Genomic DNA, 14,475 nt, shown 5'->3' with positions numbered 1-14,475 from the left:
ATCAATCTATGAAGCAGGCCAAGAGCCATGTTGCTCTGGGTTGGGTTGGAACGCACCCTCTATATTCCCCCCCCAATCCTACATCCCTGGCCCCGAAGGGGTACGTGACACCCTAGGGCTCCTTGGAACCCTGTTTTTTTTTTTTTTTAATTTTTTTTTTTCAACGTTTATTTATTTTTGGGACAGAGAGAGACAGAGCATGAACGGGGGAGGGGCGGAGAGAGAGGGAGACACAGAATCGGAAACAGGCTCCAGGCTCTGAGCCATCAGCCCAGAGCCCGACGCGGGGCTCGAACTCACGGACCGTGAGATCGTGACCTGGCTGAAGTCGGACGCTTAACCGACTGCGCCACCCAGGCGCCCCTGGGAACCCTGTTTGAGAACCTCTTCGTGATTGTGTCTTTCCATCCCTTTTAGTGACATCTGCCTTTGCTCCCCGTGAGCGATAGGCTGCTAGCTGTGGTGTTTTTCTTCCCACCACCACATTTTTTTCTGTCATTAGCTTGTTTGCACTATGAAAAGGTCAAAAAGGAGATCCTCGTCATCTTCCTTCTCTCACTCTGGGCAGGCGTCGGTGCGTAACAGTCCCCGGCTACACAGGGGCTCTCTCCGTTATCCTTGTCCTCCTCAAGCTACATTTGGGAGGCCATTCCATTTACAGTGTTGGTTAAGTTCTCTGTTCCTCACTTTGCCTTCTTCCCGGGGAACCACACCCAAAGTTATGAGGTGCTCATGTCTCATGCATGACCACTGTCTAGAATGAACATTTTGGATACCTTTCCATGAAATGTACCCTTTTTTAACAACGACAAAAAATCCTTGAAATTCATTAAAGTGACCAGACTGCAAAAGTGGTACCAAAAAGATCATAAACATTCCCAAAGGAGGCCTCCCTCTGACAGGAAGTGGCCTGAGTCTGTTCAATTTTAGAAAAGACTGTGTCGTCCAGGAAGTTGGTCACCAGCAAACTGGCCGTGGGCTGGCTTCGTCCAGGCTTCCGTCTGCTCGGGAGAATCCAGGCCTTGGTTTGGCTGCAGCTGGGGCCTCCCCGGCAGCTGCCACTTATTGACTTAAGTCTGAGTGATTCAGATCTTCCTTGGGGTCGCCCCTGACAACACGTGGTGGGAGGGAGAGTGACCTCCTCCTGTCTGGGGCGCCAGCAGGGCCAGGCCCGGCGAAGCCCCCCTCCATTCCTGGTAGGTGTTTTGGGGTCTCTGGCTCCGAGGGGACAGGAAGACGACTTGTATTTCCTGGAGCCAGGGGCTCAGCTCATGCAGGGGTTTTCCCAGAACCTTGCTGACTCCCAGGGCAGGGTGTGTGTCTGGGCCGGGAGAGTATGGCTTAATGGTTAACCGGAGACTTGCTTTTCCGGGTTTGGGTTGCCCAGGTCCTGCTGCTCCAGGGGTCCTCGCCCAGTGCTGCCTCGACAGTCACTGTCTGTGCCATCCTCCAAGAGACCCAGTGTACAGGGATGGATTTGGGGGCGGTAGGCGGAAAGGATGTGTGTTTTGGTGGAAAGCTGAGCAGCAGCGGCTAAGGACCAGGTGGAGAATGGGGCCACGCTAATACAACCGACTAATTGGAACATTTGGTTTGATAAATATTTTTATGGCACATTATGCTGTATGTAGCCACCAGGAGAGAGGTGGCAGGATCTGTGTCCCCGAAGTACTCACATTTGGGGTCAACCAGGACAAGCCTAAAACAAGTCCCCAGATAACTGTGTGATAGGGTCAGAAAAACCAAGGGCCACGAGAGGCAAAAATAAACTGCCAAGGCGGTGTTTCTTAGGGTGTGAGAGGACTTTAAGTATATTAAACAGTAATATTCAAGTTTGTCGTATAGATAGGGGAGCGCCTGGTGGCTCAGTTGGTTGAGCGTCCAACTACTGATTTTGGCTCAGGTTATGATCCCAGAGTCGATCGAGCCCCGCACTGGGGGGCTGAGCCACACTCATTGCAGAGCCTGCTTAAGATTTTCTCTTTCTCTGGGGTGCCTGCGTGGCTCAGTCGGTTGGGCTGAGCATCCAACTTCAGCTCAGGTCATGATCTTATGGTTTGTGAGTTCGAGGCCTACATTAGGCTCTGTGCTGACAGCTCAGAGGCTGGAGTCTGCTTCAGATTTTGTGTCTCCCTCTTTGCCCCTCCCCCTGCTTGCACTCTCTGTCTCTCTCTCTTTCTCTCTCAAAAATAAACATGGAAAATTCTCTCTCTCCCACTGCCCCCTCCTCCACTTGCTCTCGCTCACTCTGTCTCTAAAATTTAAAAAAATGCAAAAAGTATGTTATACAGATGAGCATTTAAAACACTTAATGCTTACTATTTTCATGTCTGTTAGAATATAACTGTTTCCTTCAGTTGCCTTCTGTTTATGGCAAATGATATGTGTTTCTGTTTATGGTGGAGATACAGAGTTTCCTTTGAAAATAAATTTAAGTGAAAGAGTGAGCTGATTTTAAGGAAAATATTAAGTAAAGAATAGTGCGGGGACCATGTGGAGATGGCAGGTGTCACAGGATGCCTGTGGTTTGGGAACAGCGTGCTAGACAGATTCAGAGACCAGGAAGGGAAAGGGCTCATGAGAGAGGTGGGGGGAGGGGGAGGAATAGGATCCAGCTGGGATCCAGATAGGGTGAATCCATATCACAGATCCAGAAATGCGTGTGCAAATCCTGGTATAATTTATTTCAGTATCAGTCCTGTGGGGACTGGAGTGCGGGTTTGGATTATATCGGAGAAGACAGTGAATCCCAGGGTGCAGTCTCTGAACTTATTCAGTGGAGAGTGGGAGACATTGAAGGTGCTTGAGGAGGGGAGAGGTTCGTGACTGTCGTTGAAGAGACTCACTTGTAGTGGGTACCAGGACTAGAGGTACCAGTCAGGGCACCCTGACGACCAGTCAGGGACCTAAGGAAAGAGAGCGTGAGAGGCCAAACTAGGGCCATGGCTGAGGACAAGCAGTCTAGCTTCCCAGGCTGTCTTCCGCCAGCTCTGGCCAGCAGCCTGGAGAAGCTGGAGAGTGGCGGGCCTGGGGTGGACGAATCAACTCTTGGTCTCTGTGTGGGGAGGCAGTGGGGCCAGACAAAGGTGCAGGTCAGAGGTCACGTGCAGAGGCCCGGAAGGGGGGTTCTGCCCACCTCTCCCAGTTGGTCCCAATGGCCTCTTCTTGGTGTTTTCTGGCTGAGCGTGGAATGTTCTGGAGGAAATGGGCGGGGACGGCTGAAGGAAGCTCCTCTCCAGGCCAGAGTTCCCAGTTCCTGCGGGAGAAGGAAGCAGGCATTTTCCTGCCCTACAGCTTGGCCCTGGGCAGCCTGGCTGACAGCCCCAGGCGAGGGTTTCGTTCGTCAGCGGCCAGTCTTCTGGGTCCGCTGTCTGGTTTAACTCTCCCATTTCTCCCTTCTAGTGCAGGGGAGTTCACCAGGAGTTCAGAGACAAGCTTGGTTTAAAGACCAAGAGTTTTTGTTTTCCCCCTCGAGGACCTACGATGTCCCAGGGACTGTGTTTGGAATTTGACCCTGTTACCAGAGTTCAACCTGGACAAGACCTGTTGAGGAAAGTATTATTCCCTGCTTTGTATGAAGGAGGGAACAGAGTGTGGGGAAATACAGCTAATCCCCAGTTCTGTAACCAGTTAACTGCAGAGCCTGATTCCATACACATGCTGGTGTTGTCTGGGAATGAGACTGTGGATGAGATCTGTAACTTGGAAGAAGGACGTCCCTGTCTGTGCTCCTCTGCCTGTGTGTGGGGCAGCCCCCTGTGGTGTGCTGGGGTGCATCTGTAAAATGTGGGCACGGACAGCTCCCAAAACAGCGTTGCAGTGAGGGTTATGTGAGTTCTGATAATAGATATCAGCTGCTGCTACCATTATTACATAAACCCAGGGTTTATGCAATCCTGAACATCAATTTTACTGGAAGACATTTTGGGGACAGTATCACTTAAGGTGAGGGAGAAACACTGTTTTAATTTTAAAATAATTAATAATAGGGCCTAGCATGGGAATTTGAGATCAGAGGTATTTCACCTTTGGGCTGGTTGCTTCTGGCCACACTCCCGGTCCCTGGATGCCAGGGGGTTGGGGGTGGGGGATCTGTACTCACTTTCTTCTGTCATTAGCCTCACTTAGGTGAAGGCCTGAGAATCAAGGTGCACTCTGCTGTTTTCATGGGCTCCTAGGAGGTCCCAGGATCTCACCCGTCCGGAGTTGGTGCCTGGGAGCTGTGGGTCCTGAATGAATGTGATCTTAACTTGCTATCCTCTGAATTACTTCCCAGCTCTCAAGTTCAGAGAGGCCTCTTCCTTTCTGGCCGTTCTACCAGGATGACTCCCTTCCTGGAATGCCTGCCTGATATCCGCCTGCTTTTTCTTTTCCACTCTCCACCAGACTCTTCTCTTTGAGGCCCTCCGGGATCGCCGCAGAGAGAAATCCTAACTGCGCCTGCTCTTTGCTCTCACTGTTCTTTGTGCGGTTCCAGCATTTATTAGAGTCATTGTCTGATTCACTCAGGATTCATCCTGCTCACGTGCAGTCTGCACGGGGTAGTCACAGCGAAGCCAAGCAGAGGGGGCCCCTCTCCCCGAGGACCCTGCGGAGATTAACAAAGAAATAGATGCATGCGCTCAAATTGTGATACGTGCGACGAAGGAAGGGAATCGGGAGCTAGTGTTTGTTGACCTTGCAGCCTTCTGCAATAGGCTGTGTCCCCACGTGGGCCATGTTGTGGGGGACGGAGAAGACGTTCATGGAATAAAGGCGCGAGCAGTTATGCGCTTTCCTTGGTTGTAGTCGGGGATGACATCAAATCGTTAATTGGCCCCAAAACATTTGAAGGGTCAGATACGTTTTACAGATTTAATTTGAATCATGGGGGCAGTATCGAAAGATTCTTTCCCATTGATGAAGATTAGGGTATAGTTTTTTTTCTCTCTCTCTGTAGAAGAAAATTAAGAAATTTTTTTTCCATTGCATTAATAGCATTTGATTTAAAAAAAAAAACAGGATGGTATTTATTGGGTTCTTTTTAAAAAATATTTGTTTTTAATTTTTATTTTAGTGAAAAAGAGAGCAGGGGAGAGGGGCAGTGGGGGGAGAGGGAGAATCTTAAGCAGGCTCCATGCTCAGGGTAGAGCTCAACACAGAACTTGATCCTACAACCCTGGGATCCTGACCTGAGCCAAAATCAAGAGTCAGATGCTCAACCAACTGAGTCACTCAGGGGCCCCTGACTTTTTGTAAACACAGTTTTAAGTTTGCAGAAAAAAATTGAGCAAACCGTATGGAGGGTTCACACATATCCCCTTACTGCCCCGGGTTCCCATTATTAACATCTTGCATTGATGACATTTGTGACAATTGATGAGCTGGTATTGAGACATTACTTTTTTTAAAAACAAATGATTGTCAATGTTTATTATACAAGTTATAGCATTATTATTTTTTTTTAATTTTTTTTTTAACGTTTATTTATTTTTGAGACAGAGAGAGACAGAGCATGAACGGGGGAGGGGCAGAGAAAGAGAGGGAGACACAGAATCCGAAGCAGGCTCTGGGCTCTGAGCTGTCAGCACAGAGCCCGACGCGGGGCTCGAACTCACGGACCGTGAGATCATGACCTGAGCCGAAGTCGGACGCTTAACCGACCAAGCCACCCAGGCGCCCCAGCATTATTATTATTTTTTTTAAATTACATCCTAGTTAGCATAAATGCAATAATGATTTCAGGAGTAGATGCCAGTGATTCATCCCTTATGTGTAACACGCAGTGGCTCATCCCAGCAAGTTTCTTCCTTAATGCCCATCACACATTTAACCCATCCTCCCCCCCCCCCCGCCACAACCCATCCAGCAACCCTCAGTTTGTTCTCTATATTTAAGAATCTCTTGTTTTGTCCCCCTTCTTGTTTTTATATTATTTTTGTTTCCCTTCCCCTATGTTCATCTGTTTTGTATCTTAAAGTCCTCATATGAGTGAAGTCATATAGGATTTTTGTCTTTCCCTGACTAATTTCGCTTAGCCTAATACACTCCAGTTCCATCCATGTTTTGCAAATGGCAAGATTTCATTCTTTTTGATTGTCAAGTAATACTCCATTGTATATATATACCACATCTTCTTCATCCATTCATCCACCGATGGACATTTGGGCTCTTTCCATACTTTGGCTATTGTCGATAGCTCTGCCGTAAACACTGGGGTGCATGTGCCCCTTCAAGACAGCACAGCTATATCCCTTGGATACATACCTAGTAGTGCAATTGCTGGGTCGTAGGGTAGTTCGATTTTTAGTTTTTTGAGGCACCTCCATACTGTTTTCCAGAGTGGCTGCCCCAGTTTGCATTCCCACCAGCAGTGCAAAAGATATCCTCTTTCTCTGCATCCTTGCCAACATCTGTTGTTGTCTGAACTGTTAGTGTTAGCCATCCTGACAGGTGTGAGGTGTATCTCATTGTGGTTTTGGTTTGTATTTCCCTGATGATGAGTGATGTGGAGCATTTTTTCATGTGTCTGTTGGCCATCTGGATATCTTCTTTGGAAAAGGAGAATTTACTATTAACTGAAGTCATAGTTTACATTAGGGATCACTCTCGGTGTTGGACCTTAGGTTTTAACAAATGTAAATGACAAATTTGAGTATATCCACCATTACAGTATCCTATAGAATAATAGTTTCACTGCCCTAAAAATTCCCTGTGTTCTACCTGTTCATCGTTTCCTCTCTCCCCCCGGACCTCTGATCTTTTTACGGACTCCGTAGTTTTGCCTCTTCCAGAATGTCATGTAGTTGGAATCATACAGCATGTAGCCTTTCAGATTGGCTTCTCTCACTTAGCAGTACACATTTAAGTTTCCCCCATGTCTTTTCATGGTTTAAGCTCATTTTTACTGCTGAATTTTATTCCACTGTATGGACATCCAACAGTTTATCCATTCACCTCTTGAAGGACATCTTGGTTGCTTCCAAGTTTGGGCAGTAATGAATAAAACAGGCATAAACATTAGTGTGCTCTTTTTTGTGTGGATATAAGTTCTCGTTTCTTTGGGCAAATACCAGGGAGTATAGTTGCTGGATCATATGGCAAGAGCATATCTAGTTTTGTAAAATACAGCCTTCCAAAGCAATTGGACAGTTTTGCAGTAAATAAGAGTTCCCGTCACGCTACATGCTTGTCAGCATTTGGTGTTGTCAGTATTCTGGACTGTGGCCATTCCAATAGGTATGTAGGTATCTCATTGTTATCTTAATCTGGGATTCCTTAAGGACATGATGCTGAGCATCTTTTCTTAAGCTAATATTTGCCATTTCTGTATCTTTGGTGAGGCCTCTGTTCAGGTATTTTGCCCATTTTTTAACTGGGTTGTTTTCTTATTTTAGAAAAAATAGTGATCCCCATTTGGAATCTCACTCATCATCTCTGACTTATCTGAAAGGATCAAGAAGAAAGATTGTGTGTATGAGTGGGGGTGATTGACCCCAAAACACATATACTTCTGTCTAGTGTTAAGCAGTTGGGATACCCTTGAAATGAAGAGCTTTTGCTTAGAGTCCAAATCCTGGGCTTTGCCACTTACTGACTGTGTGACTTTGGGTAAATCGTTTGCTTTTATGAACCTCAGTTTCCTCCCCTGTAAAATGGGCATGTTAAAACCTGCTGTGAAAAATAAAGGAGGTGATTCTTTAAAGTCCTTGGTACCAAGCTTGACAAACAGTAAACCCTCGACAAATGGTGGTTCTTCTACTAGATAATTAACATGCATACCTTTCATTTCTCCCGTGTGACATTTTATGTTTCCCTTGTGTCCTGGTCTTTGAGACCCCAGAGCCCACTAGAATCCCACTTATCTTCGGGGCGCCTGGGTGGCGCAGTTGGTTAAGCGTCCGACTTCAGCCAGGTCACGATCTCGCGCGGTCCGTGAGTTCGAGCCCCGCGTCAGGCTCTGGGCTGATGGCTCGGAGCCTGGAGCCTGTTTCAGATTCTGTGTCTCCCTCTCTCTCTGCCCCTCCCCCGTTCATGCTCTGTCTCTCTCTGTCCCAAAAATAAATAAACGTTGAAAAAAAAATTAAAAAAAAAAAGAATCCCACTTATCTTCACAGCGCAGAGTTAGGAAGTGTGAGCATATGGGAGGCACATCATGCCCTAGGCAGACACCCACTTCCCAGATCTCAGCCCTTCCCTGGCCTCCCCTCACTTGCCTTGTTACAAGCCCCAGACTTGTTCCACTCACCTTCTCTTGGAGATTCCTTCTATGGGCCGTGTCCTCTGAGCTGCTGCTCTAAGCCTGGCTACAAGTGTCGACATCCTCGCCGCGCCTCATTCTGACTTCTCTGGGGATGAACCCCAGCTCCGTCTTGTTTGAGCGAGTTCCTGCTATGGCAGTAAGGAAAAGTCAAGAGAGGTGGGAAAGTGCCCGGGCTGGCAGAGGCCTCCCGGCAGTGGCTCCCGACTCCCTGGCTCCTGGCTCCTTTAGACGTGGGCATTGGAGTTGGCTCGTCATAGGGCGTCAACCGATGGGCCCCTACAGCCCTGTCAGGAAAGCAGTATGGCCTTTCCCCTCCTGCTGGTTTCTTTCCCCAGGAGATAGACTTTCTTCTCCCCAGACTTCCGCTCTGCCCAGAAATGATGCTTTTTGGGCATTTCCCACAAAACAGCATGGAAAGCTCGGAAACCATCGACATTCTGAGGTTCTTTGTACAGAGGTCAGACAAGTGGCAGGACTGGGCACAGGCAGAGGGCAAATTCTGTGAAACACTGCTCCTTCCCGCCAGGGAAGCACGGTTCAGTAGTTACCATCATGGTGGGGAGGGGAGATAATATTATTCTGTTATGAACTGACCTCCTTCGGTCATTGAAAGAGTTGGATTAATACGTGTGAAATGAATAGAACTCACACAAGGTCGGTGCTAAATGAGGATGTCAGCGGTATCCTCATCGTTGGTTCGGACCCTTTCCCCGGAGCACCCCCGCCCCCCTTTCCCGTCTCCCCCTCTTCCCCCCGTCTCCCCCACTTTCCTGTCTCCCGCCATTTCCCGTCTCCCCCTCTTTTCCCATCTCCCCTCTTTTCCCCCATCTCCCCCCTTTCCCCCATCTCCCCCCTTTCCCGTCTCCCCCTCCTTTCCCCTGTCTCTTCCTCCTTTCCCGTCTCCCCCTCCCTTTCCCCATCCTCCCTTTCCCATCCCCCCACTTTCCCCTGCCTCCCCCCCTTTCCTGTCTCCCATCCTTTCCAGTCTCCCCCCTTTCCCTTCTCCCACTCCTTTCCCATCTTCCCCTCCCTTTCCCCATCTCTCCCTTTTCCCCGTCTGCCCCCCCCTTTCCCATCTCCCCCTCCCTGCCTCAGACTGCTGCAGGTCTCTCAGGGAGCTTAGGCGCGTGAAGGTGCATTCTGGAAGCGGGCGGTCCTTAACCCAAAGGGACGACCTGTTCAGTTTGGTACTGCGGCACTCATTGATGCCCCCTACCTGCCCGCTCCCGGGTACCGCGAATCGGAGGGCTGCTAATACTGACCATGACCGTGATGATGAAGGTGATGGTGGTGGCGGTCATGGTGGTACAGTGACGGTGATGATGGCCACCATCATGCACTGAGAGTGCACAGAGTTACAGGTCCTGTGCTGGATGTGTGACCCGCACCATTGAAATCAGGCTTTCTCAAACTTGGGTGCTTTGATGTTTTCAGCTGGGTGATTTATGTGGGGGGTGGGAGCTTCTCTACGTGCTGCAGGACGTTTAGCAGCATCCTGGTGTGGCCAGTGGCAACCGCCCCCCCGCCCATGCCTCCAGAATGCGCCAGATGTCCCTTGGGAGACAAAATCACCCTGATTCACAACCACTGATCTAATTTATTCTTCTCAACAGCCCCAGGAGGCAGCTCCTCATTTTACAGATGAGGCAGCTAAGGCTGGGAGAAATAAAGGAAGCTGTCCAAGGACGCCCAGCTAATAATTCACAGGGCAGAATGCAAACCCCAGACACCTGATCCAAAGAACAGTCTTGTAACCGCTGCCCTTTATTACCTTGCAGAAAAGGCGAATTCAGCCCCCCCTCGGCAGAACCACCTGGGGTACGTGACCAGGTTGGGGCCTGTGTGGTCAGCCCGGGCATCCATTGCCAAATTCATTTGGAGCTGATAAAAACAGGGAGGCGGCTGCTCCGTTTTCTGACTTGGTTTGAACCCGGAGAGCTGGATGTATTTCCAGGGAGACTGTCTCCACAGGCCCTGGGTCTTTGCCGGTGACAGGAAGTTCCGCTGCTTCTCCCTCCTCCAGGCAGCCCTGTCCCCTGCAGACACCTGTGGGGAGAAGGAAAGACAGCCTGGGCTGAGTTTTCGGCAAATGGGGGGCCTCCAAGGCTCATCGTCTGCTTTGTCCCACCAAGGCTGTGAATCTGGATTTACGGTTTGAATGCCCAAAATATTCATTTGCAATTTTTCCTTTTTTAAAAAAAGTAATAATTTATTTTGAAAAAATCAAAAGCGTAAAGCAAAGGTGAAAGAGTTTTACGGCGAATACTTACATGCCCACCACTTAGATTCTATTATTAATATTTTACTGCACTTCTGTTTCCCTTTTCTGGAACTCAGGTCAGCATCGTCTCTGCCCGGTGGGTCAGTGAGCACACTGTGAATTTTCCATGAGGAGAATACATTAATAGCATAGACAGTGGTAATGAGAAAAAGATGATCTACATTAACCAGGCTGATGGGGGAGGTTCAGGGCCATGGATGACCCTACTCACTGAAGCAAAACTAGTTAAAACAAGTTACTAAATAGATCAGAATGTTATTTAAAAACACCATCCTTTAGCCACTCTGACTGTTGTGAGGTGGTATCTGAGTGTGGGTTTGATTTGTATTTCCCTGATGAGGAGCGACGTTGAGCATCTTTTCGTGTGCCTGTTGGTAAATACAGATGCTGGCGAGGATGTGGAGAAACGGGAACCCTCTTGCACTGTTGGTGGGAATGCAAACTGGTGCAGCCGCTCTGGAAAACAGTATGGAGGTTCCTCAAAAAATTAAAAATAGAACTACCCTATGACCCAGCAATAGCACTGCTAGGAATTCACCCAAGGGATACAGGAGTACTGATGCATAGGGGCACTTGTACCCCAATGTTTATAGCAGCACTCTCAAAAATAGCCAAATGATGGAAAGAGCCTAAATGTCCATCAACTGATGAATGGATAAAGAAATTGTGGTTTATATACACAATGGAATACTACGTGGCAATGAGAAAGAATGAAATATGGCCCTTTGTAGCAACGTGGATGGAACTGGAGAGTGTGATGCTAAGTGAAATAAGCCATACAGAGAAAGACAGATACCATATGGTTTCACTCTTATGTGGATCCTGAGAAACTGAACAGAAGACCATGGGGGAAGGGAAGAAAAAAAAAAAAGAGGTTAGAGAGGAAGGAAGCCAAAACATAAGAGACTCTTAAAAACTGAGAACAAACTGAGGGTTGATGGGGGGGTGGGAGGGAGGGGAGGGTGGGTGATGGGTATTGAGGAGGGCACCTTTTGGGATGAGCACTGGGTGTTGTATGGAAACCAATTTGACAATAAATTTCATATTAAAATAAAAAAAAATAAAAACGCCATCCTCGGGAGGGCACCTGGGTGGCTCAGTTGGTTAAGTGCCAACTTCAGCTCAGGTCATGATCTTGCCGTTCGTGGGTTCAGGCCCTGTGTCAGGCTCTGTGCTGACAACTCAGAGCCTGGAGTCTGCTTTGGATTCTGTGTCTCCCTCTCTCTCTGTCTCTTCTCTGCTTGTATTGTCTCTCTCTGTGTCTCTCAAAAATAAATAAGCATTAAAAAAAATAATAAAAAAAATAAAAACGCCACCCAGCATTGAATCTATGTCATCTTAAAGTATGGAAATAATACAACTGTGGGGAGCCTGGGTGGCTCAGTCCATTAGGCATTCGACTCTTGATTTTGACTCAGGTCATGATCTCACGGTACATGGGTTCGAACCCTTGGTTCTCTGCCCTTTCCCTGCTGTGCGCTCTCTCTCCCCTTCCTCTCTCTCAAAACAAGTAAACTTACAAAAATAGTGATAATACAAGAGTAATAGTTTCAAACGATAAAAGTCATATAAACTGCTTGACATCAAAAAGGCCCCGTTTGAGGGGCGCCTGGGTGGCGCAGTCGGTTAAGCGTCCGACTTCGGCTCAGGTCACGATCTCGCGGTCCGTGAGTTCGAGCCCCGCGTCGGGCTCTGGGCTGATGGCTCAGAGCCTGGAGCCTGTTTCCGATTCTGTGTCTCCCTCTCTCTCTGCCCCTCCCCCGTTCATGCTCTGTCTCTCTCTGTCCCAAAAATAAATAAACGTTGAAAAAAAAAAAAAAGGCCCCGTTTGTGAAATTCTTAACTATTGTCTTCCTTTTGGGGAGCCCTCCTCTGTCTCAGAAATAAGCACAGACCCTGACAGACAGACCCTTTGGTTAACTCCTGCTCCCTTCAGCCCAGATTCCCTGGGGCAGGGGGACCCACTGTCACATCTTGAGCCCCTCCCATTCCTGAGTGGGCCTCAGCTACTGCTTCAGGCAGGGAGGGGATGTTCCTCCAGAAGTCACTGTCCTATGAAGCCACATCACCCTGCATATCCCTTGGTATAAGTGATTCTAAACAGTAGACACCTTAATACAAAGTTGTTTGTTATTTAAGTAATCCCTACACCGCACATGGGGCTTCAACTCATAATCCCGAGATCAAGAATCACATGCTCTTCTGACTGAGCCAGCCAGGTGCCCCCAAAGTTGTGTTTTAATTATGCAAAATCTAAAAGCTTCTTATTTTGAGATCATTTAAACTCATGTGCAATTTGCAAAAATGGTTCCGAGAGTTCCTGTACCCCTTTTACCCTGCTTACGTAACAGTATGACCACTTCTCATTAATTTTTTCCTGATCTCTCATGACCTTCACATTTTTGAAGATCACTGTCAATTATTTTAGAGAATGTCCCTCAGTTTGGGTTTGTCTGACATTTTCTTATGATTCATTTGGGGTGATACATTCTGGTAAGAATCTCACAGAAGTGATAGGTCTTTCTCAGTGCATCGTATCAGGAGGTACACGATGTCCCTTTGTGTTATTGCTGGTGATATTAGTCTTGGCCATTTGGTTAAGGTAGTATCTGCTGGTTTCTCCCCTGTAAAGTTACTGGTTTTTTCCTTCGTAATCAACTAAGACTCTGGGAGAGATACTTTGGGATGATGCAAATATCCTGTTTGTCCTCAAGCTTTGGCCTCCGAATTTTGGAATCCATCCACAGATCTTCCCTGTAACAGTTATTACTGAGATGTTTTAATGGTGATTCTTCTGTTTCCTTAAATATATATATATATATATATATATATATATATATATATATATAATTTTTTTTTAAGTAGGCTGCATGCCCAGCATGGAGTCCATCCTTCTGCATTTATTAATTAGAGCTCTTCTGCGAGAAAGAGCTGTCCTCTCTCCCTATTTATTTAATCAATTATCTATGTAAGGACTCATAGCTATTTATTTTATTTTATGGGTCATAATCCAATGCTGTTGTTATTTATTTTGTTGCCCAGATCATTCCAGCTTTAACCATTGAGAGTTCATTATGAAAGTTTTTGTTGCAAAGGTTTTCAACCACTGCAGAGAAGCTGGACAAAATAATACAAAGAAAACCTGTCTTCCCTCCACTTGACATCCAGTAATTCTTAGCATTTGACCATATTTGCTTTCTGTCTCTCTCTCTCTCTCTCTCTCTCTCTCCCCTGCCCCTCTCCTGCAGTGTTATCACAAATGCACCATCTGTTGTGTGTGTGTGTGTGTGTGTGTGTGTGTGTGTGTGTGTGTGCGCGCGCGCGCACGCATGCGCGCGTTTTGAGGTTGATTTACAGTTAATCTGGCCCTACACCATCAGGGTTGATGGTAAAGTGTCAGTGGCCAGCTCTTTGCCCCCTGGAGACTGTGTACCTGGCTGTCTTGTTCAGACCCCAGGTTCATTCTTCACTGTGCCCCATGATTTTTTAAACGGCTTTTTGAGATGTAATTTACACGCCATATGGGTGGCCCACTTAAAATGTACAATTCAGGGTTGCCTGGTTGGCTCAGCTGGTTATGCGTCCGACTCTCGATCTCAGCTCAGGTCTTGATCTCAGGGTTGTGAGTTCCAGCCCCACATTGGGCTCCACGCTGGGCATGGAGCCAACTGTAAAAAATGTACAATTCAGTGGGTTTTAGTGTATTCACAGATGCGGCAGCTGTCATCACAGCCAGTTTTAGAGCATTTGCTTCACTGCAGGGGTAAACCCCATATCCTGTTACCTGCCTTCTTCCCCATAAGTCCAGGCAATCACTAGTCTACTTTCTGTCTATAGATTTGCCTGTTCTGGACGTTTCACGTAAACGAAATAATCTTTGCAGTCTTTTGTGGCTGGCTTCTTTTAGCACTATGTTTTCAAGGTTCATCCATGTTGTATGAATCAGTACTTT

General features: G+C 47.5%; 1 protein-coding gene and 1 long non-coding RNA gene across 3 annotated transcripts in view; one reads left to right on the top strand and one right to left on the bottom strand.

Annotated features, from left to right (window-relative positions):
- Positions 1-14,475, top strand: part of RPH3AL (rabphilin 3A like (without C2 domains)) — a 127,579-nt gene that overhangs the window by 1,477 nt on the left and 111,627 nt on the right. Inside the window, exon 1 of one of the 2 annotated variants that reach the window (XM_045490486.1) lies at positions 659-1,196. The exons of the other annotated variant lie outside the window; for it this stretch is intronic. The gene's annotated coding sequence lies outside the window, so the exon portion shown is untranslated. Of the gene's footprint in view, positions 1-658; positions 1,197-14,475 lie in introns of those variants that run through there. 2 annotated transcript variants of the gene reach the window in all.
- LOC123604426 overlaps positions 1-14,475 on the bottom strand; it is a 49,484-nt gene that overhangs the window by 17,556 nt on the left and 17,453 nt on the right. The window lies entirely within an intron of this gene.

Source organism: Leopardus geoffroyi, chromosome E1 (assembly GCF_018350155.1).
Source record: "Leopardus geoffroyi isolate Oge1 chromosome E1, O.geoffroyi_Oge1_pat1.0, whole genome shotgun sequence".
Classification (NCBI taxonomy): Eukaryota; Metazoa; Chordata; class Mammalia; order Carnivora; family Felidae; genus Leopardus; species Leopardus geoffroyi.
This window is presented reverse-complemented; position numbering and strand designations above follow the sequence as displayed.